We start from the raw sequence: 21,545 nt of genomic DNA on the forward strand, positions 1-21,545 counted from the left end.
GTGGTGGACTTGTCAGTACTAGGTTAAAGGTTGGACCAGATGATCTTAGAGGTCTTTTCCAACCTGAATGATCCTATGATTCTAACATGGATTAGGTGAAGAAAATGTTGAAGGGAAGAAGCATCTGGAGCTGCACGTTGCCACACTGGAAAGAGTCACAGAGGGGTGCGATGCAATTTGACAGGCAAGGAAGAGATTTTTTACAGTCTGGGAGATGGGTTGAGAGAGATAATATGGGTCTTGGGAAGATTAGATGAAAATTTTCTGAAGGCATCTCCTTATTCCAGTTTTGCTCCATCAGCAAAGTAGCCTAGTCACAGTTTGGTGGAAAGCAACAAAAGCAGGTGGCAGAAGTTTAATGCAAGAAATATTGAAGTAGAGACAAGAAAACTAGAGATGGTGAGCCTGTAGACAAATGCTTAGTTATCTGGAGGAAAACAAATCACATTTTCCAGGCAGAGGGATATATCAGTATGATATCAGGGAATCAGGGAGAGCAAAAAATATGTTTCTAAATAAAGGAAAGGGATAGGAATGACAGAATGTGAAGTGTGAATTTACTTAATTGCTGTGTAGAGAAAATATCTAAGTGCATTTCCAAGGTCACTCAGAGAATGCAATCCACATCATTTTCCCTTTCAGAGTCACCCTAGTTTATGCTTAATTAAACTATGCAAGCTCTGCACACTCTAGAAAATGCCCTTTTTATTACATTGTAGGCAATTTGCATTTCTGAAGGGCATTTGGGAACCATGACATCACCAGAATGAAGGGCTTCTGGTAGCGTGGCTTCCATTTTCGTCCAGTTGCAATTTGACTTTTATTCCAAAGTCCATTTCTATTTCCTGCCTGGACATTAGGGCAGGATTGTACAAGAGCGCTCATTTTCCAGCTTCAGTGGCTGTTTCGGTTCTTCTGACTCAGCAGTCCCCTTGGAGATGATTCATCCTCCAGCTGCAGGTGTGCCCTGACAATTATTCCTCCATTTCAGTCCAGCAAATGAAAGGTCAGTGGGTCAAGAAAGCACTCATCACCCAGGGCTTGTGGAGTCAGAGCAGAGCTGGAGCTGGCATGTGGGAGGAGGGAGCAGCACTGCTCTCTGCATGTTGATTATGCCCTCTGCCATTCCTTTCTCTTCTGCTCTTGCCAGTATGGTAAATGTTTTTGCCAGAGGTTTATAGAAAGCAAAGTGCCAATGAGGTCCTGACGGTGGAGGTTTGCTTGGGGTGCTTTGGAGAGTGAGCCAGAAATAGCATGGGGAAATAGAAATTAAGTCAGCAGATCTGGTTAATGGCATCTGCCCAGAATTTTTTTCTAAACTCCGTGGCCCGGGGGTCTCCTTGGATCCCCAGCTTCTCTTGGTTCCTGCTGGCAGCATTTTCTGACTCTGTTTTGTACCATTAGTCTCTGGGGAGAACACTGCGGGACTTTCATTCTGGAGGAAGGCTCATTACAATTATCTGAGCCTCTGTCACCTCAGGATCTGATTACGGTGCTGGGGTTGCACCTTGAAATCATTACAATTAAGACTTAATGAAGTGAGTAACTACAGAGTCCTGCAGTTACTCCCCACCAACTTGCTGCATCTGCCTCTAATGCAGGAATAGTTACCACCTGATTTTTATAATTTTTAAGAGGTGAAACCTGGTGTTTCAAGTTTGTCCTGCAAAATCTCACAATGCTGGGTCTTTGTGAGCCTAGGCAGCTCCCCTTCCACATCCCAACATAGACTGGGTGAGCTTAGAGCATGCTGCTGGCTGACAATGGGTGTATGTATTGGGGTGAAGCTCTGGTTTTTGGTCTGGAAAGTGACCTTGATGACAAGGAAATCCTGGGTGATGACTGTGGAGAAGGTTCTGTTCATGTCCACTGAACTCTGGTCTAACTTCCATGCAGTGTAGTAGGCTGATGTGCCTGAGTGAGTTCCTGGGCATTGGAAGCCTATATCCCTGGGCAGGAGCCTCCTTCTCTCCTAGGTTTGCAGTTCATGAGCAATACTGGGCTTGATCCTCCAGACTCTTTTGCTAGTAGAGCAGTGAAAAGAAATGATGGCACAGGAAAATGTGAAGTTTGTAGGGATAATGGGGAGGTTTGGTGAGGTTACCATTCACGAAGGCAGCCCACAGTGGGCGTGAGACCAGAGCTCCTGCTGCCAGCACCTCCTTGGCTCCTCCTGATGTGCCTTGAGGATGTACCTGACCTGAGTCAGGAGAGCAGAGTGAAACATGGAGCTAACCAGCACTTGGACACCTTCTGGCCACCCTGGGGTGAAATGGAGCATACCTGTATGCAGGTACGCTTCCCGATCTTGTGCTGCCATGCTAGTAAAAAATAGCAATTGGTTCCCTTACTTGTCTAAGGTATGAATCAACGCAGATTTTGGGGTAGAATGGAAAGTAAATGGAGAGTTTATCTCTTTTCAATTCTCTTTCTTTCCTCTTTGCCTCCAATTTATTTGCCTCTGTCTTTCTAGTAGCTGGGAGATTATTATGTCTGAATTGTTAGACTTTAAGAACCATAAGCAGTTTTCACTTAAACGACCACTGAGATATTTACCTTTACTGTTGTAGGGAGACTCCTACCAGCAACTGCAGGTTGGATGAGGATCATTTGCCTTTCCACACTTCCAATGAATTATCAGTGAGGGTCAACTGGTGCAAATCCTGGCCTTTTGGCATAGTGGGCAGAGAACAAGGAGGTTCTCATAGCTTGGCATCAGGCAGCTCCGGGCCCCTCTCTTCTCATTGAAAAGAGGAGGTTCCACCAGGGGGTGGAGAGAAATGCTAAGCTACCAATCCATGAAAGAAAGGGAGAAATAAATCTCTTTTAAAAAGTCATTGACTTCAGTGTCCTGCTCTACGCAGAAACATTTTAGCAAATGTGACTGAGGGTTTGAACATGGTACTGGTAGTATCTGTGATGTGGCTGCAGGAAGAGTTTCTAAAATGTCTGGAGCTTTAGTATGGTCAGATTTAGTTCCAAGGAGCAGGGGTGCAGATGGAAACAGGTTACTTGGTGGTGTGTTAACAGCTGTAGGGAAAGAGAGTTAGCCTTCTGGTGAGATCCTCTTTAGCGAGCACAGGGAGGGAAGAATACATTTGAATTATGCAGACCATAAAGAGAGCGATGCAAAGCAAGATCTCTGCAGTGGGAAATGCTGCACCTTTGCTGCAGTCATCAGTAGAGGCATGCTAGGCTGCTCAGGAAATGTTGCAGGAATGTTCACTTTTTCATCTGTTACTCCATTTCTTATTGTTTTTAACGTTTGCTTTTCTGAGACTTCTCCAACTTCTGCTTGGTGAGCTGAATATTACTCGTGTGTCCTAGCCTCTTTTCGATTCTGCCTATGTTAGCCAGGCCTGTGATAGGAAGGATCAGAAGATGCAGTATTCAGGTGACAGAAAGGCTGTCAAACATGACCTGAGCCAAAATGGAAAAAGTCACAGTCATGGGGTGGACCCCATGGGTCCCACCTGCCCCAACCCCTGCTCACGCAGGGCCACCCAGCGCAGGCTGCCCAGGCCCACATCCAGGCGGCCTCTAAAGGTCTCCAGGGAGGAGGCCCCACAGCCTCTGGGCAGCCTGTGCCAGGGCTCCGTCACCCGCACAGCACAGGAGTGCGGCCTTGTGTTTGTTTGTTTTTTCCTTATGTTCAAGCCCTTCCTATGGGAAGAGAGTGAAGAAGAAACACTCTGCTTATAACCCCTTGCACAAAAAATCCAGCCATTCTAAGGCTATTTAATTCTCCACTCCTCTTATCCTCCTCAAGATGTGTACAGATGAAATCACTTCCATGTCATTTGCAGTGACAAAGTGTTCCTAAGAATAGACTTAGCTTGGTGACCTTGTAGTCAGCAGTCAGTTAAGGCACCACTTAGCGCTGACACCGAAGCTATTTAGGAAGTAATGAGTTGGCACAGCATACTAACTTCGGGAATAACTGGGAGCTAATGTCTGCTGCGTGCCCCACGCAGTGGTATATGTTAAGGAGGAGGGTGAGTCATTCCAACTGCAGCCCAAGGCACTGAGTTGGTCTTTGCTAAAACAACTCAGGCCCATCCATAGGTTTCTTCCCTGTTGTACTTCACCTGCGTTTGTCTACACTAACTAGCATGGGATCTTCCCTTTCAACCCAAGTGGACCAGCTCTCTGTAGTTATCCACAAGTACTGTGACATTAGGTAATTTTACATAATTTACCTCAGAGTTATATCAGTGACTAAAGGGTCTTCTGCAACCCCTCTCATCTGAAGTAAGTCATAAATTCTCCCCAGGGGCAGGTGAAGGAGAATGCTTATTGAGCCCTCTCTTATTTGTAAGAGCTTGGGAGGTAAGAAAGCCTCTCCTATCCTCAGAAGAGACAAGCTCTGATATCTCAGTCCTGGGGCTCCCCAGAACGTACTCATTTCCAAGAGAGTAGGCCTCGGAAATGATGCGTGGTTGTCAGGCACGAGCAGCATCCAAGGGTGTGTAGATCTTTTGGCAAAATGTGGAGTGTTACAAGCAGAGTCTTTGAATTGCTCTGAGTGACAAAAAATGGGGATGGAAGCAGCTCTTCCTGCATGGAGAAGCCACAATGGGGGACAACAGCTCCTGCAGCTTCTTTCTATAAAGCTATTTTGTCAGAAGTACCTGTATTACACAGACAATTCAACAAGAGACTGGGAAGAGTTTTGCTTCAATCCATAGGGATGTATTTGGGGGCTTTTCTTCCCTTATTTGGTAAAAACTCATAACTGTTGTCACCAAGATACCAAAGCACAGCATAGAGTTACAAACCATTCTGTGTAGGAGGCCAGGAAGGACCCTGAATACTATAACTATCCTCCTCGTGAGGAGCATACAGCTTCAGTGTGAGGCAGTTTCTGAGCAAGACAAACTACTTCTCTCCCTGAGTTTGTTCTCTAGTGTCAACAAATCAAATCTGAATTCTCTCAGTTTAAATATATTTTCATAAAAAAATCTGCTGTTGGACACATCCTATTACACAAGTGTTTGGAAATCGAAATGAATACAAAAGGTTTCTTTTTTGTGTGTGTGTTTCTTCTGTCTGAAATCTTTCACATGCAGACATTGATGGTTTGTCAAGCACAGAAGAAACACCTCAGTTTCAGCAGACGCGAGGAAATAAAATATCTAAGGAAATGGCAAAAAGTAGGAGCAAATGAAAGATCTTTTCAATAATGTGCAAGGTTACGGAAAACAAGGATATTCATGAACCTTCTAAAACTGAATACCAAACAATGAGATTGTATTTACTTTAACAAAAAAGCTTTCTTTTGTCTCTTTGTATTTAACCCCAAATTATTTGCATTGTCTCCCGTGGCAACAAATTCAATCCTTTGAAAATATGTTTGCCTTTTGCTGGTAATATCTATTACAATAAAACATGATGCTTATTGTCAAGAGCTGTGCAGGAGGCATAGAAGGAAATTCAAGAAAAGCACAAAGATCTCTTATACCATGTGTTCAGCATGCCAAGCTACTTAACTTCTTGTCTTTGGTCTTGTTCTTCAGGTCAGAAGACTTTTGAAGTGTTGCCAAGATAACATACTCCTTCTGCATGGACTAGAGATTGCTCAGAGGTGGCCTCTCTGCCCATGTAAAGGTGGAACTGGAAGCAGACCTCGCACCTCTGGGGAGCTTTGCCTCGTCTTGCTTGGCTGCCTACCGAGAAAGACCAGGCAGGTAGAGACCAGCAGGTCCTTCAGTGCCTTTCAAGAAACAGTAAGAAAGAACGACTTCAGCTGATGCAAACTCGGTTGGGTTTACTTCTTAGCAGGTAGCTAGGTAAGATAAGAGAAACTCTAAGAGCACTATACTCAGTTGGTGTGGTTATGGCACTGCCGGGCACTAGGAGGAATGGATGGGCAGGAAGGGTCGGTGTTCTGACAGGGTTAGGTGGGGGAGGCAAAGTACTGCACAAACAGCCCTCCTGGGAGGGTGGATGCTTGGGGTCACTTCTCTGTGCAGGGGTTTATTGGGCTGGGGATCACTGCACCGTGCTTCACTGGAGATGTGCTTCTGTGCTTCACAGGCTACAAATCTGTTGTACTTGCCAGAAGCTTTAGTGGTGTATGGGGTTTATGTGGGAAGGTTTTGGTAGCAGGGGGCTTCTGGGGTGCCCTGTGAGCAGAGCTCAGCACCTGCCCCAGAGCCGGCTCCAGGTGCTCCAAAAAGGGACTTGATGCTGGTGTTTTTAGTTTGCTTTTAGTTCTCATTGGTCTAGTCTGTTATTAATAGGCAGTAAATTATATTACTTTCCTTACACTGAGCCTGTTTCACCTGTGACGGTGATTGGTGAGCCCTTTTCCATTTTATATTCTCCTCCTCTTCCTTTGAGGAGGGGGAGTGAGAAAGCGGTATGGTGGAGGTTTCACCCTCACAAAGCAGTGAAGGAGAAGTCCTCCCTTTTGCTTCTGACTCTCTTCAGTATGAAAAGGTTATTTCAAAGATCTCTCATTTCCCAGTCCACCTAGCCTCAATTCCTGAGACTTATGGTAAGTGACATAGGATCATGAGTAGCCCGGGTGGGGGGGGGGAAAGAGCCTTGTCCTGGCTCAGAGAGGTGGTTTCCAGGCAGGAAGGCCAGAGGCTGCACTGAGCCTTCTCTGTTCCTCTCCATGATGCAATCTATGGCCAGAGATGGGTTGAGCAGTGACAGGCCTGTACCTGTACCTCTGCAGGGATAGGTGCTGCTGGCTGGGGAGGGAGTGGAGCAGTGTGGGCATCACTGAGTGTTCGTCTGCTTAAGCTCTTGACAAACTGCATCATTACAGGAGGCTGAGCAGTGACTTGCCTCCCCTGGGTACATTCACTTTTCTGGAGTCTCAGGATGCAGCCTTAGCCCATCCTATTACTCCTTAGGTAACTTGAAGATCCCTGAACCTCAGCCATCTGATAGCGAGGCAATGCATTTGAATATCCCCAGGAGAGTAGTGCAATACACAGTGGGTTCAGTGGAAATGCCTGTGGAGCTCAGCCATCTAGCATTTCCAGCTGAAACTTGCATCTTATGCCATTGTATGGTTGAGGATAATGGAAGCTTGAGACAGTGTTTCCAGGTAGCTTCTGTTCACATACTCTTAGGCAGACCTCAGAGGGCTTTTTACCCTGAAGCCAGCACACTCTACACCCTCAGAACTGCCAGAAAAATATGCTTAAAAATCCCATAAAATTTAGTAAATGTTAGAGTTTTTTTTCCCATGTGATTTTCTTGACTACCAGTCTAGTTTATGCTTCCAAAGAGCACCTATTTATCTCCGCCTATCAGAGCTCCCCTGTTTCTCTCTTTTCCCCTATTCCTGCTACTCTTTCACCCTCCAGCTGGTGTGAGCAGCTAAGCTGAAAGAACAACAACAACAAAAAAAAATGGATGGAAATTGTTCCTGGGACTAAAACCCTCAAACCACCATGAGGTGGTGGCACTGAGATGGGACTGACATTGCCCCGGTCTCTGCCAGCCCCAGGTCTGGTCCCGTTCCCAAACTCTCTCTGAGCCATGCTGGCATTTTTCAGCAAAACCAACCCCACGGGCGCTCCCTGCCCCTGCTCTGCTAATTTGATTAATAGGCTGGACTGAGCATCCTCCTCCTTGCAGAGCAGCCTCGTGTCACGATGGCTGGTTTCCAGCCCACGCAGCGTGGAGCACGGGGGCTTCAGAGACCGCTTACAGAATTATCCCGATAAGCAGTGACGAAGGCAGCAGGGCCATTAGTCACAAGGAGACCAGGGCCCTGACAGTGACAGCCGATGATGTACAGCAGCTGCATTTGGTTTGCAATCAGTTCAGGCTACACTTCAGACATTGAAGTATCTTTTTTGGGGTTTTAGTGTTTTTTTTTTTTTTTTTTTTTTTTTTTTTTTTTAGCGTATCCAGAGAATTATGTACATTGCTCCAGTTGTTGTGTATGCACCAGGCTGAGAAAGTGTTCTCTTTCAAATCCCCAGTGGCCTGCTAAAGCCCCAAAACAAGCAGCGAGGATTAATTCCTCCCCAGATAAGATTCTCCTAAATCCTAACAGATAATTTGTTTGAAGTTTAATTTTAGTCTGTTATTACACACACGGGCCTTATCTCCATTCAGCGTCGTTAGCAAAATTAAACAAGCCTCTTCAAACAGAAAAGGGAAGCATAGCAAGAGCCCAGGCAAATGAGTGAAATCCAGAGCTAATGGCACTAAAGGTAGGCTTCTGCGCTGCTGGCAAGCCCAAGCCCTCAAGGAAGCTCCAATTTATTTTGTTCTCCCGTTTTTGTTCCTTGTGGTAGATGTACAGGCTGCCTGCTGTGGGGATGACCCCATAGGACTCAAGCCTCCTCTGCTGTGATCCATATTTGACCACGTATATCCTGCACCTCCTCCTAGTTAATGGGATTAATGTGTTCACTGTACCAGTGGTACAATGAAGCTGAAGTCTGTCCTAATGGCTTGTGTGGTGATTCTGGATCTCCACCAGAGGGCTCAGCTCTTCCCCTATAGCCAGCGTGAGGTGGAGGTCATCTCCGCATTACCTCTGTAAATGGGACTTGGGCCCTCAGTCCTGGTCAGAGAAGAGCATCTGAGCACGTTAACACTGCAGTGTCTTTCTGGTCAGGGCAATGTTTAAGTGAAAACCTAGACAGTGTTTATGCTATTTGACCTTGGTCAGCACTGTTCTGACCAGAGCACAGCAGACCATGTTCGTACCTGATGTACAGCCTTTTTATTTATAAATGCAAGAACCTCTGAAGATAATACTTCAGAAGTCTCCCTCCCTAACTGCGGTTATAAAATCCCTGGATCCAGAAAAGTAAAAGAGGGACTAAGATTACCTGTGGTGATCTTGAACCAAGTCGGGAGAAGAGCAAAGCTCTTGCTATCTGTCTTTGGAGCGGCTTTTTTCTTGCTGCCAAAACCAGCATTACTAGGACCACATGGGCTCCCTCTAGCGAGTACAGGACAAATTCTTCTGCACTAAAGCTGTGGAAGCTGCCTGGAGCTCATCCACTTCAGCATGTGAAACTGGGTGGTAAAGTAGGTGAAATGTGGTATCTGTAGGATTAAGCCTCAGGTCAGCGTGCTGGGTTTCAATACCAATGTCATGCACCACTAGAAAACGTTTAATTTGGTCATTTCCTTCTTATAACGGAGAACTGACTCTATAATTTAATTTAGGATAACATGTAAAAAGGAACTGTAATAAGTAGGAGATATCTTCGTTCTCTCTGCCTCATAACGTGGGTAGGTCTGTGTAGAGTTAGATGGGACAGAGAACAATTTTTCTTCCAAGTTCAAGTGTTGCACAGCAGAAGGGCAGGAAGCAAGAGGCACAGGTTGCTGTAATGTACATTCTGGTTAGATAACAAAAAGGGAATTCTTATCAGTCTCTGGTCAAACACTGCATGATGTCACTCAGGGAGGTTGTGGGATCTCTGTCCTTGGAGATATTCAGAACTTGACTGCACCAAGGCTCAGTGACCGGAGCTAGCTTTGATGTTTGCCCTGCTTTGAGAAAGGTGTTGGAACAAATGACCTCCAGAGGTCCCTTCAGCCTCAGATTTTCCTGTGATTTTATGATGGATACAAAAGTCCTTTTTGATACATTAACTATCAAGTTTTTCATATTTCAAAGAGGAACGATATGTTTTAATTCACACATATATTCACAAATGATGAAGTGGGCAGAGTGAGCTCTAGGCACAGGACAAAAAGCACTGTGTAGGCTTTACAAATTTACATGTAATTTCAAAGAGCAACCTCCTGCTCTGAGTCTCAGTGATGAATCTTGAGGTCTGCAAGTCTGGCTGTTCCTTAGAGGTTGGACCACTTCTTTGTCAGTTGGCTCACAGATGGAGCTGCATCAGTACAAGTGAGGTTGAAAATAACTTGTCCAGAATGCCATTTTCAGTCTTTCTGCTTGCACTAATCTGTAGCTTTTTAATGGATTTTTTTTTTTTTTGGTACAAATGTACTACCAGTATTATGTTCCTTGAAGAGGTCACTAACATTAGGCCAATTCTTAAGAAGTTTTTAACAGCAGGTCCTATTCTGAAGTTATGTTTTTAATGATATTTTCCACAAATTTGTTTTGAGCTCGTATTATTTTCCTTTACAAAACGATGCATTTTGATACCACAACTATTTAAAAATTGCACATATTTAAGTTGCTGTGGAAATATCACAGCAGATAAAGCAGCACATCTATTGCTCCTCCTTAGCTTGCATAGTCATGCTAGTCTATTTGCTGTAAACAGTAACAGCATGTTGTACTCTCCCACTGGGAAGAGGAAAAAAGCATTTTCAACAGCAGCCTGAGTAGGATCGTAAACAACATAACAGTCAGCAGAAAGACTAAAGTGACACTTCCTTGCTGAACAAAGACCTCTAAAGACAGATAAGCAAGGTAAGGTACCTGGGTACCAATGTGGCTGATGCAGATATGGGCTGAACCTGAATTCCTCTCCTATGAAGTATGCATCCCCTGTGAGATGCAGAGCATGCCTGTTGTAGACTGAAAGCTGTTCTGTTTCAGACAAAACATCATAATTCACTCTCATTATGCTGGTAATTTAGATGTCCAAATCCGAGGTTCAAGTGACCAGGCAAAAACCTTTCTTTTCATCATCTTACTTTAACGTTGTCCCTAAACAGCTTGAAAGTGTAAAACTGTTCAGAGACAGGGACACAAAAACCCAGTGCCATGATTCTGATGAGCAGATGACAAGGTAGCAGGTAAGTTCCAGGTATTTGGATTTCTGATAGTGTTTCTATCAAGAGTAGTTTCTCTTTATCATGATTAAGTTTTATTGTTATTGTACATTTTAAACATTATACATTTTAGTCACAAAAACTTTTTTTAACTTCTCTACTGAACTAGGGATTTTGGGGATTTTTTCAGTATTTGGATACTGACATATTCAGGAATAGAATTATTGTAAGTGTACAGTTTCACATGTTGTTTAAGGTCATAGGAAAGGTCATAAGGTCATAGGTCATAAGGTCAGTGGAAAATGTTGTTAGTTTTGTGGTGAATTTTGCTAGCCATTATGGTGGTAGCATTGAACAGTCAACTGTTTTCCTGGAAAGCACACGTTGGTAAGCCTCTATAACAGAAGAGCTCTAGGATCAAAGTTCTTCACACTCACCAAATAATATAGATTTGCAGACCTTTCAGTTTTATACAGTGACAGGTGCAGCCAAATGAAAAACTTTGCTCCAACCACCTCAGATGTTTTGGGAGATGAGTTTCAAAGTTGCACCCTAATATGAGGTCACCTTTAACAACTTTATTTATGGAAGGAAAATTCTCTCTGATCAAGACCATGGTCCTGAAATCTCTACTGGGATCTGATTTGTGTGGCTTGATTTTATGTGGGGTTTTAAGACTGCTGGTTCTCGTTTCTTCACATGCTATCAATGTGTGTACCCTGTACCAAAAAGGCAGGAGCAAGAAGAAACTAAAATACAAATAGAAGGGAGGAGAGAAAAACAAACAAACCACTATGAGAATAGGGAAAGTTAAAATAGATTTATCATAAAGAAAGGGAAAAAAGGAAAGGGAGGGTGTAAGCTAGAAGATGACCCAGTGGGTTAAGAAAGGGCAGGTAGATGCATATTCTCAGGCTATAACTGTCTGCAGTTAAATTTTCATGCTTTTATTTAGAGTTAAGGGAAGGAAGATGGGCTTGTCAGCATGTAAGGGGTTATTATTTCAGTCATGGTGAGTATATTAGGTCTCACAGCCCTGGTAAAATAGTATTATTTGCATTGCTTGTGGGTTATCTCTACAGCTCTCAATTCTGATGTAGCTGTGTCACAGTATGTGAAAACTTTTATAATTTCTATCTTAAAATGAAGGATTGAAACTGAGGCCTTTCTAATGTCAATGAAAGACATTCTGTTTCACTTCAGCATGAATTCAGGATTTCATCTCAAATGTGGAGCTTATTCAGTGCTGAGGGCTCTGTGAACTTATGGTGATGAGCCAAAGCCAAATCCTGGGAGCTCAGGAGGGTTCTGTTTTCCAAAAACTAATGTAAGTTGGCAGGAGATTTTCCCATCCCTCCTTCGTGGCAAGGCTGTCCAGGGTTAGTATAAAACAAGCTGCAATGACTGCTACTTCTCTTAAAGAAGAATTGCTCTGTGTGGTGCAGCAGGGGCAGTTTCACAAAGGTTATTACAAAACAAGCATTTGCACACAGGACTTTCGGTGAGGATGTTATCTTTTCTAATCCAAGAACTTTCTCTTTTTTTCCTGGCTTGGGGTGTGCAGCGCTTTACAGGCAAACACAAAGGCAAAACAGCCATGTGTTCTGAATAACTTGCATTCAAATTAGATTGACAACATAATGAGAGCTGAATAATGTTATATTTGGAAGTCGTTGATAGAAATCATCCCAGCTCGTATCTTGAGAGGATAGTAGGATGAGTGGTTATCTATGGCTCTGCTGCTCTGCTGCTTCTTTCACAGTCATTTTCTTTTCTCATCTTGCCTGGCACTCTTCAAAAATAGCCTCTTAAGATATGAAATTTATCTTTATTCTTCTAAAAAAAAATATCCTCCTAACTTTCTGGATGGACCCTTATAACGCTCCAATGATACTTTAGAGTTGGTGTACTCAAATTCTTGCTGATTTCCAGGATGGGTCTTAAATCACACATTATATACCCCTATCCCTCACTATCTGCTTTGGATTTACAGTCCCAGTTAAAGTTACATCTGTGAAGGAAGATGACATGAGCAAGCATCTTGCTGCTCTCTATCGTTTTAAAATACCAAATCAATTTAAGGGCTTAACTTATTGTTATAGTTTATATTGAACCTCCTGAATCAGTTCATTGAATTTTAGCTGCAGCTATATAAAATTCTATACAGTGAAATTATTTGGCCATACTGTGAATGGCTATGCCATGATCCATCAATGCCACTAACTGCCAGCAATAAAGAAATCCCCCTTTATTCTCCATTCATTTTGGAGAATTTCTAAAACTATTATTGAACACCAGGAGTATATTTTACTAGGCTTTTTTTTTTTTTTTTCTTTTACAGAGCATGTTGATGATATTTACCTGAAATGCACTTCACTATTGAGTGGCTTCAGTAGCTGTCAGAAAGAGACACTGGGAATACCCAAGGAAACGCAGACTGGTAAGGTTTAGTAGTGAGCAAGATAATGGAAACATTTATAAGGGAGAAGATTACAATTCAGTTAGAGATGTGATTTAGTAAGGAGAAAGCTGCATAGTTCTGTTAAAAGAAGATCATGTATGACAAATGTATTAGGGTCATTTCAATGCACTGCTGAATTGATAAAGACGAAATCGTTGACATAATTCATCCAGATTTCAGGAAAGTATTTGTTACAGACTGTACAGGAGATCGATTTACAAGGTCAGAAAGCAGAGCATAGGAGACAACTCCTGAAATGGAATACAAATTGGTTTAGGCACAAGAAACAGATGGTGTCAGTAAAATGAAACAATTCAGGGTGCAGCGAGGTACGGATACGCCTGAACACGAATACTGAGTACCACAGGATGCGGGTCCCAAATCATTTGTTGCGCTAGGGATGTGGACGTGGGTAGGTCTTCATAGCTTTGGAATGACAAGAGCCGCAAACCCTTTGGGGTGATTGATTTGAAAACAACCACAAAAATGCAAATCGTTGTGGAGAAATCCATGCAGTAAATGCACTTCTAAAGTCCTCTACAGACAGCTGAAAAATGCCTAAAATTCACAGGTGATTAACCACTTCTACCTGCTTTTTAACACCATCTGTGCACCTTGTTAAATACCAAATTGAAACAGATACATTTTCCTGGTGTGTCAGAATCAGCGCAACCACTGAAGTTGAGAAAAAATGACATTGTGCTGTTAGCGAAATGCACAAACAGTGTAGAATTTGAGGGCCCTCTGCACTCTCCATCAGCAACATCTCTAAGGAAGTGCCTTAGCCAGGCTTTGACTTTTTTCTTACTGTGTGGATTTTTTTCTCTTTATTTTAGGAACAGACTGAGAATGGTCTAGAACTGAGAACGGCCTAGAGCAAGCACTGCAAGCTCATTGGGGGCCCTAATAACTGAAAATATTCCTCCAAAGACTCATTCTTCAAGTATGTGAGCTGTCTGCTGTCCTGCTAAAACACAAACAACAACAAGGGGCTGCATTATTTAGTACACTTCTTTAGGCAATAGTACTATTGCTCCTTTTAACGCAAAAATGCTAGATGTCTTAAAGTTTGGGTGGGAATTTTGCTCCTCATAGCATTTGAAGTTTCATGATGGGTCTCTCCCTATCTTGTAGCCCTAAATTTGACTGGTGTGGCTCTCTAGGCCCTACCTCCACTTGTGAAAGCACCAGTTAATTCTATTTATACCGGCCTTTAAATCTATGCATTTCCGTAAAGTTAAATACTTCTAGTTATCAAGAATCTTGAGCTAAATCTTTTAAGTAGACTATGGAGAAAAAAATTAGGGCCTGACCTGTTGAGCAGAGGTCTGTGTGTCTTTGGCTCCTTATCTCTGCATAGAGCTAACAGCACCAAATTGCTAATACAGACACTCAAAGCCACCCCTTGTGCCCTGTTGGCAGCTTTTGGGAACCTTACTTGCAAAAGAAGGCAGATATATAACAGATGGCTAAAGAAAGTACCACAGATCTGCACAGCATATGCAAATTATTTCAAATCCATTTTCATTTATTTTGGTATGCTTGGCTTAAAATTATGATTCAGTAGCTGTGTCATAACTCATATTTGTCCCTCCAAGCTGCCTCTGGAGGACAAGGCAATGGCCAGGGAGAGTCCCCACTTCAGGCTGCGATTTCTGTCTGCTGCTGAACACAAGACAGATCCATCAGCCCTGATCTTACATAGTTTTATGGGGTGCTGCTTGGTACTAACTGCTTGGTGCCTCCACCATTTGTCAGAGTGGAAAAAAATAAAAATACAGTCCACATATGACCTCTCACTAGGACCAGGAGATTAAATTTTGAATTGATTCGGTGACCAAAAAGCATGAAGAAAAAGAACTTTTATTGGTGAAAGAAAGGAGATCATTTAGAAAACAAACAGTTAGGAGCCAAAGGAAAAAGGTATGAAATTCAAAGGTAAAACAAGCACCAATGAAGAAATTAAAGGCTACTTTCACTGAAATAATAATTTCCTCTCTGATAATTTAATAGGATCATAATCTCATTAGTAAAATATAAACACCAAGTGAAATTCTGGAATAACTTGGTACCTTTTACATAATCCCTGCCTCTTGTCCAGAATAGTTTGAGGGGAACTGTATGCTTAAAAAGAGCTTGTAAGCACCCTGGTTCTACTAGGTGTAAGAACAAACTTTATAACATTGAGCAATTAGAAATCACCCACAAAATGAAGCAGGTCTTAGTCTGGTGCTTTGATTCTGCATGACCAACACAAGAAAGCAGTGGGGGAAAAGACAAGTGGGAGCATCCACTCCCATGGGTATTGTGACACAGGAATTATAGGGTTCATTTTCTTTCCACCTGATTCAAACCTGGAGCATAAAAACAGAGCCCTTAATTTCTTGTTAAAGCTCTTGCATTTTTGTAAGTAAATATTTATGTGAAGAGAAGGAGGTTATTTCCATACAGTTATGGTCTTATCTGGAACATAACCCAAGATTCAGCTCTTTGTTCTGCTTAACATTTACCTGTTTTCACCAGCTGGAAAAGCTTCTTGGGAGATACAAAACAAACTTCCCTTAGAACAGACTGAAAGAGAAGAAGCTCCAGAGGTCTGCAAAATTTGAACACAAAACATGCAAATTTCAGCTTAGCGACTCTGTAGGGTGCTATTGCTCATCCAAAGACATGGTATAGGTTTGATGTGAAATTCCTCATGACTCCATAAAAGCTGCATACCAAAACTGATATGTATTGTTTTTCTTCCAGACAGACATTTTCAAATGGAGAATTATTTTGCTGTGACATTCTTAACAACTCCTGTTTCAATTTTATGCTTGTGTCCTCTGTCAGTGAGCCTTCTTTATTTCCTCCAAATTGACTAGGAAGGGCAGGCTCTCCACCTCCTTTGCTTACAGTCTGCTGAGTACTGACCACATACGGAAAGTGAGGGTCTTTGCACCAAAGAATCTGGTGTGGTCACAGCAATAAATGTCTCTGAAACGGTCAGACAGCTTTCTAGGATTTGATATACTCTGCCAGCTGAAAAATGAACTTGCAAGTCTGAAAAGTCACTCATATGTCGGATCTGATGACAGTACTAGGTCACTCTTCAATTTCATAGTAAGAGACAGTAGGCTCAATTCCCTACCTGGACTTCTCAGTGAAATGAACTATTTCTTATATATATTTTTTAACACACTTAGGCAAACATAAAATGCAGTACACGTTTCCTCAGAACCCGTCGGTTGTGCCTGTCTGAATCACTTGACAAAATATTTTCTCTGATCTTATATTGCATTTCTAGTCCCATCAGTAGCAAGGTATTTTAAGGGAAATAATAACAATGCAGAAGGAGGGCAGTGAGAGACTCTTGACAGGAGGAGTTTGATGCTTCTGGGAAAACAGAATCCATTTACACGAAGTCTATATTCAGTTATAATGACGAGGCCTTGCAAGAGGCTCTGAGATTTTATACTTTTTTTCTTTACTTTCATATTCTAGTTCCTACTAAATTTTCCTTATTCTTATGTCAAGGGGAAGAAGGACCGTGAATTCTGATGGCAAAAATAAAGTAACATACTCATAATCCTTACACAGTTATTTGCTATCACTAGTATAACAATCAATTAATTTATTAATCAATTTTACACATGCTCTGAACTTGGAGCCTTCTTGGCTGAGTTGGATTCGAACTCTTCCCCAGCGTCTTCCAGATGCTCATCCACAGCCTGGTGGGTGGTGTTCCTGAGGGGTTTCACTGAAGTCCGTGTCAGGCTGAGTACTGAGCAGGTCTGTGCGTTTACTGAAAACGTCTAGGGGACAGTGAGCTGCTCAAACGCCTATGCCCACAGTCCTACCCATTTTCTGAGCCTTTCAGATGTAGTTAGATAGGAAGCAGCCAACGAGCTTTTTTTCAAGGAAATCTTCTGTACTACTCCAGGTTCAGATTTCTTTGACAGAAGCGTGCCTAAGAGTTAGACATTGCAACATCACAGGACCTTGGAGAAAGGAGCCTTTAAAACAATTGTTCAAAGAACTTCCATATGAAGTTATATATGGCATATTACTCCTATAAAATCTACACAAGAGAATACAATTTGGATTCTGAATCACTCAGAAAAACTCAGTTAGGATTGTTCTATTGCTCATGTGTGTTCAGTGGTTTTCAGAATCAGCTTGTTTTCCAACTTGCTGTCTCTTCTCTGTCCCACCACCTTCTGGCTTTTCCCTTGATTTTTTTTCAGTGAATATCCCACCCAATACCTGCACTCCTCCCTCTTGGCTGCTGCTTCCTTTGGTCAGATCTCCCTGCCTAGCCCCTTCCCAGAGCCATCCTGCACACAGTCAGCTCCTGTCTCTTCCCCCAAATTCTCTTGTTCTCTCTCTGGAGCAGGCAGCCACTACTAGACTCCAGTATCCAGTCACTCCAGCTAGCAGTCATGAAACAACTGAAAGATAAAGGGAAAAAAAAATCATAAAAAAGAGACTCTCCAATTTTAATGTTAATGCAGCCCCTAAAACACAAAGGGATGTAATATACTGAAGGTCCAAAACTGTTGAGGAGAACAAAGAAACACCGTTGCTTTAAAAATCTTTGTTGTTTGCCTAAGATGTGTCCTTCATGGACTTGACTGGGCACAAAAGGATTCAAGGTAAATGAATAACTGCTAAACTGCTTCTGATCTGCAGATCATATTGTCCTGCTGACAGATCATGCATGTGAAGCAGAGGAGCTGATACAGGATAGTGAAACCAGCAATGAACCTGAGAAAATTGAGAAGGCACAGCTGGAATATAAATGGACAAAAAGCAGCCTCTGATGAGGAAAGGAAAAAATTGAAGTAAAGAAAACAACATAAATGCTAAAGATGGTAACACCACCCACAAACATAGGATGCTTCCTCCAAAACACACAAATGAGGGTTTTAGTGTGTATTTATCTAGCATCAGACTAAAAAGAATATGAAACAGACGAATGCTGCTATAAACTACCAAAGGTACTAAAATATCTGTTTTATCTATGATGGGTTAGATCCTTACTCAGGGGTATTTAAACTCTGATTAAATGGAACCCTGAAACATCTGTGGAGAGTCAGATTGACTCATCCTTCAGGGGACAAGTAGTACATGTTTTCATTACATTTCAATTATGTTGCCTGTCCAGATCTTAAGGATTTACACTGTTTTTTTAATCATATATTTCTTTAGAGTTGGACACGGATGTAATGGTCATGTTAGTGGGGTAGATAAATGACAAAAATAAGCAGCAAAATTGGAAGTGATCCGTTCATTGGCTTATGAATGGTAAAAAACAAACAAATGAACAAACCAACCAACCACGCACACACAAAATAAAACAAGGTTGTTTTCTCTCTTAATGGCTGACAAAGGCACTGATTACTGAAAGCTGTGTTTTAAAACTGTTGTTTAAATCTCCTGTATGTGAAAGCTGTAGGTTCAATCTCTTACCTAAGTAGTTGCATAAAAGAGCTTGAGCACCTCAGACCTGGTTCTGAATGTGTAATTTGTCCTAGAGAGAAAAAAAAAAAAAAAAAAAAAGATTTTAGAAAGTCCAGAGCCTTAGAGCCTTCTGAACAAAACATAGAAAATGTTTAGAGAAATGGAGGACAATCTGGTGAAAAGGCAAATGAATTCAAGATACCAAGGAAGTCTGATCACAAAGCAGAATTGCAGAGAAGAGAGATGAAGCACTAAAACCAGATAAGTTTATCTAGTGAATATATGGAGAAGGAACGCAAAGAAGATTATAGATCTAGTGACAAAGATAACAGGATGTTAACTGAAGAGGAAGGTTGAGAGTTGACTTCTTTTTATCTGACATTCAGTGACAACACCATATTATTCTGATGTTGGCAAGGTGATGGTGCTAAAGCAGTACCTGCAGCAGGTAGGAGAAGAACCAAGACATGTTAGTTTTGCAAGGCAAGTGGCAGACTGGGCTCCTGAAATCTGCGATTCTGCTTCCTGGTTATATTTATGTTTGAAACTTTTGCTTTTCTTGGGCAAGACAATGGCTTCTCTCTTCAGTTTCTTACTTATAAAATGGGGCTGACTACTTATTTTCAGTCACCTTTTTGTTTTGTTTGTGTGAGTTAAGGTAGGAAGGATATATCTCAGCATGTCTGCCTAGAGCCCAGCAGAGTAACCTGGTCCTGGCCAGGTCCATTCCATAGCAGCATTGCCGTAACCACTGGTAAGTAAGACAGAGAGGATCAGGAAAGCTGAAGAAGTTGCCAAAAGGCTTCTATCAGGCGCTAGAAGTGGTTATTTAAAAATACATATTTGGATTCTTTTATTTCCTTTCTGATCCCATCAAGCATACTCAAAGCATACTTCAGCTTAATTTTTATTTATTCCCCCGAATCTTTCTTGTACTTCAAAAGAAATTGGTTATTCTCATCCAAGAGCTCGGGCTTTCTGAAAAACACTAGCTCTCATCAGACCTTTGATAAAATCGAAAGAGCTGGAAACATTTAGAGTTCCTTTTGTTTTAATAACCTCTCTTTCATGAATATTTTCTTCTCATTTGAATAATTATCATCAATAAAAGTGAAAACTTTGTTTGTTGGAACTGTAAGCAGCTTTGGGATTAAAATGAGTGACATCCTTCAAAAAATGAGGGCTATTAGAGAGCTCTGCTTGTAAAAAAGATAACTCTTTCTGCAAGAGCATTCTGAGCCTGGAGTACTCCAAGACCAATAAAACAGATGAGAGAAATTCTGCAAATGAGAAGAAAAACTGGGAAATAGATTGTCTGATTCATCTATGCTAGCAGTGGTATGGCTTTAACTATTAGAATACTGTGAAAATGATGGGGTTTCTAATATTATTAATATATATTTTTTTAACAAGAGGGTTTAAATTGTAGTTCTCTTTCAGGCAATTTTTATTATTTGCCATTTGCCCGGGCAAACTTTTTTTTTTCCAACTGTTTGTTGGGAAGCCTGAGAGGATGTGCAAGACTGTGATATATTGCACACATGACAACATAAACCACAGAAAAATATGAACAGAGAGGAAAGATAAATGCACCCTCTACAACACTAAAGTTACAGGGTGCTGAGCTGAGGAACAGCTAATTTAGAAGAAAATGGGCTATAATTTGGAGAAAATGTCTAAGTTTGATTTATAATTTGCAGGTAAAATGTATGAACTCTGCATATACCCTGTCAAACTACAGTTGCATATGCTGCTCTTTTGGTCTTTTTTTTTCTTATACACAGATAGCCCTGGATATCTATTCAACTTGATAACCTTAATTTAAAGAGAGTACCTGTTGGATTTATATGTGACCTAGCTTTCTTCCCATATAAACTGATAATTAAGCACTTGGAATAGAAAAATATCAGGTACAGAGGAGGGCCACGAGGATGATCAGAGGGCTAGAGCACCTCTACCATGAAGACAGGCTGAAAGAGTTGGGGTTGTTCAGCCTGGAGAAAAGGCTCTGGGGAGATATTTTAGCAGTCTTCCAGTATTTGAAGAGGACCTACAGGAAAGATGGGGAGGGACTCTGTCAGGGGCTGTAGTGATAGAACAAGGGGTAATAGCTTTAAGCTAAAAGAGGGTAGGTTTAGATTAGATATATGGAAGAAGTTCTTCACTTTGAGGGTGGTGAAGCATGGGAACAGGCTGCCCAGAGAAGCTGTGGATGCCCCATCCCTGGCAGTGTTCAAGGCCAGGCTGGATGGGGCTTTGGGCAACCTGGTCTGGTGGGAGGTGTCCCTGCCCATGGCAGGAGGGTTGGAGCTGGGCGATCTTTAAGGTCTCTTCCAACCCCAACCGTTCCTTGATTCTATGATGCTTGCCTAGTTTGGTCTTAGGTGAAGGTCTTGGTCCACCTTCACCATCGTTGTACCTGTATTTTCCAATTTAGACATTTGTGAGGTGGTTGTGCCTCAGGTGGATTTTGTCTGTGAGGATATATTGTGCTGCAGCTGTGGCCACAGCACTGCACAGGGTACGGCTGAGCACGGAGGTGTGCAGGAGGGTGTGCGGCACCGTATGGGTATCACGCTTAGGATTTGGTGCCGATGGATCAGTCTGCACTAGTGGGGATAAAAACAAGCCAGACCAAGCCCTGGGGCAGCACACCGAGCGACGCACAGATCTGTGCCCCAAATGGGTGTTTCAGCACCACGCTGTGAGAACACGGCTCCCTACCTCACTTTTTTTTCTTTGTGTGTCTGACTTTATGTATACAATGAGCGTGTGGACAATTCACGGGGGGCTGTTTGCACACATGTAACATTAAAATCCCTACAGACCCTGATGCCCATCCCTTTATTCACGGTGCTGTGCGGGCACCCCCGGCTGCCCAGTGCCGGGGTCAGCAGCGTTGTTTATGAGGAAGCTGTGCTTAGGCGGAGGATGTTACTCGGAGGGGGGCGTA

Source organism: Aythya marila, assembly GCF_965140915.1.
Source record: "Aythya marila genome assembly, chromosome: 4".
Classification (NCBI taxonomy): domain Eukaryota; kingdom Metazoa; phylum Chordata; class Aves; order Anseriformes; family Anatidae; genus Aythya; species Aythya marila.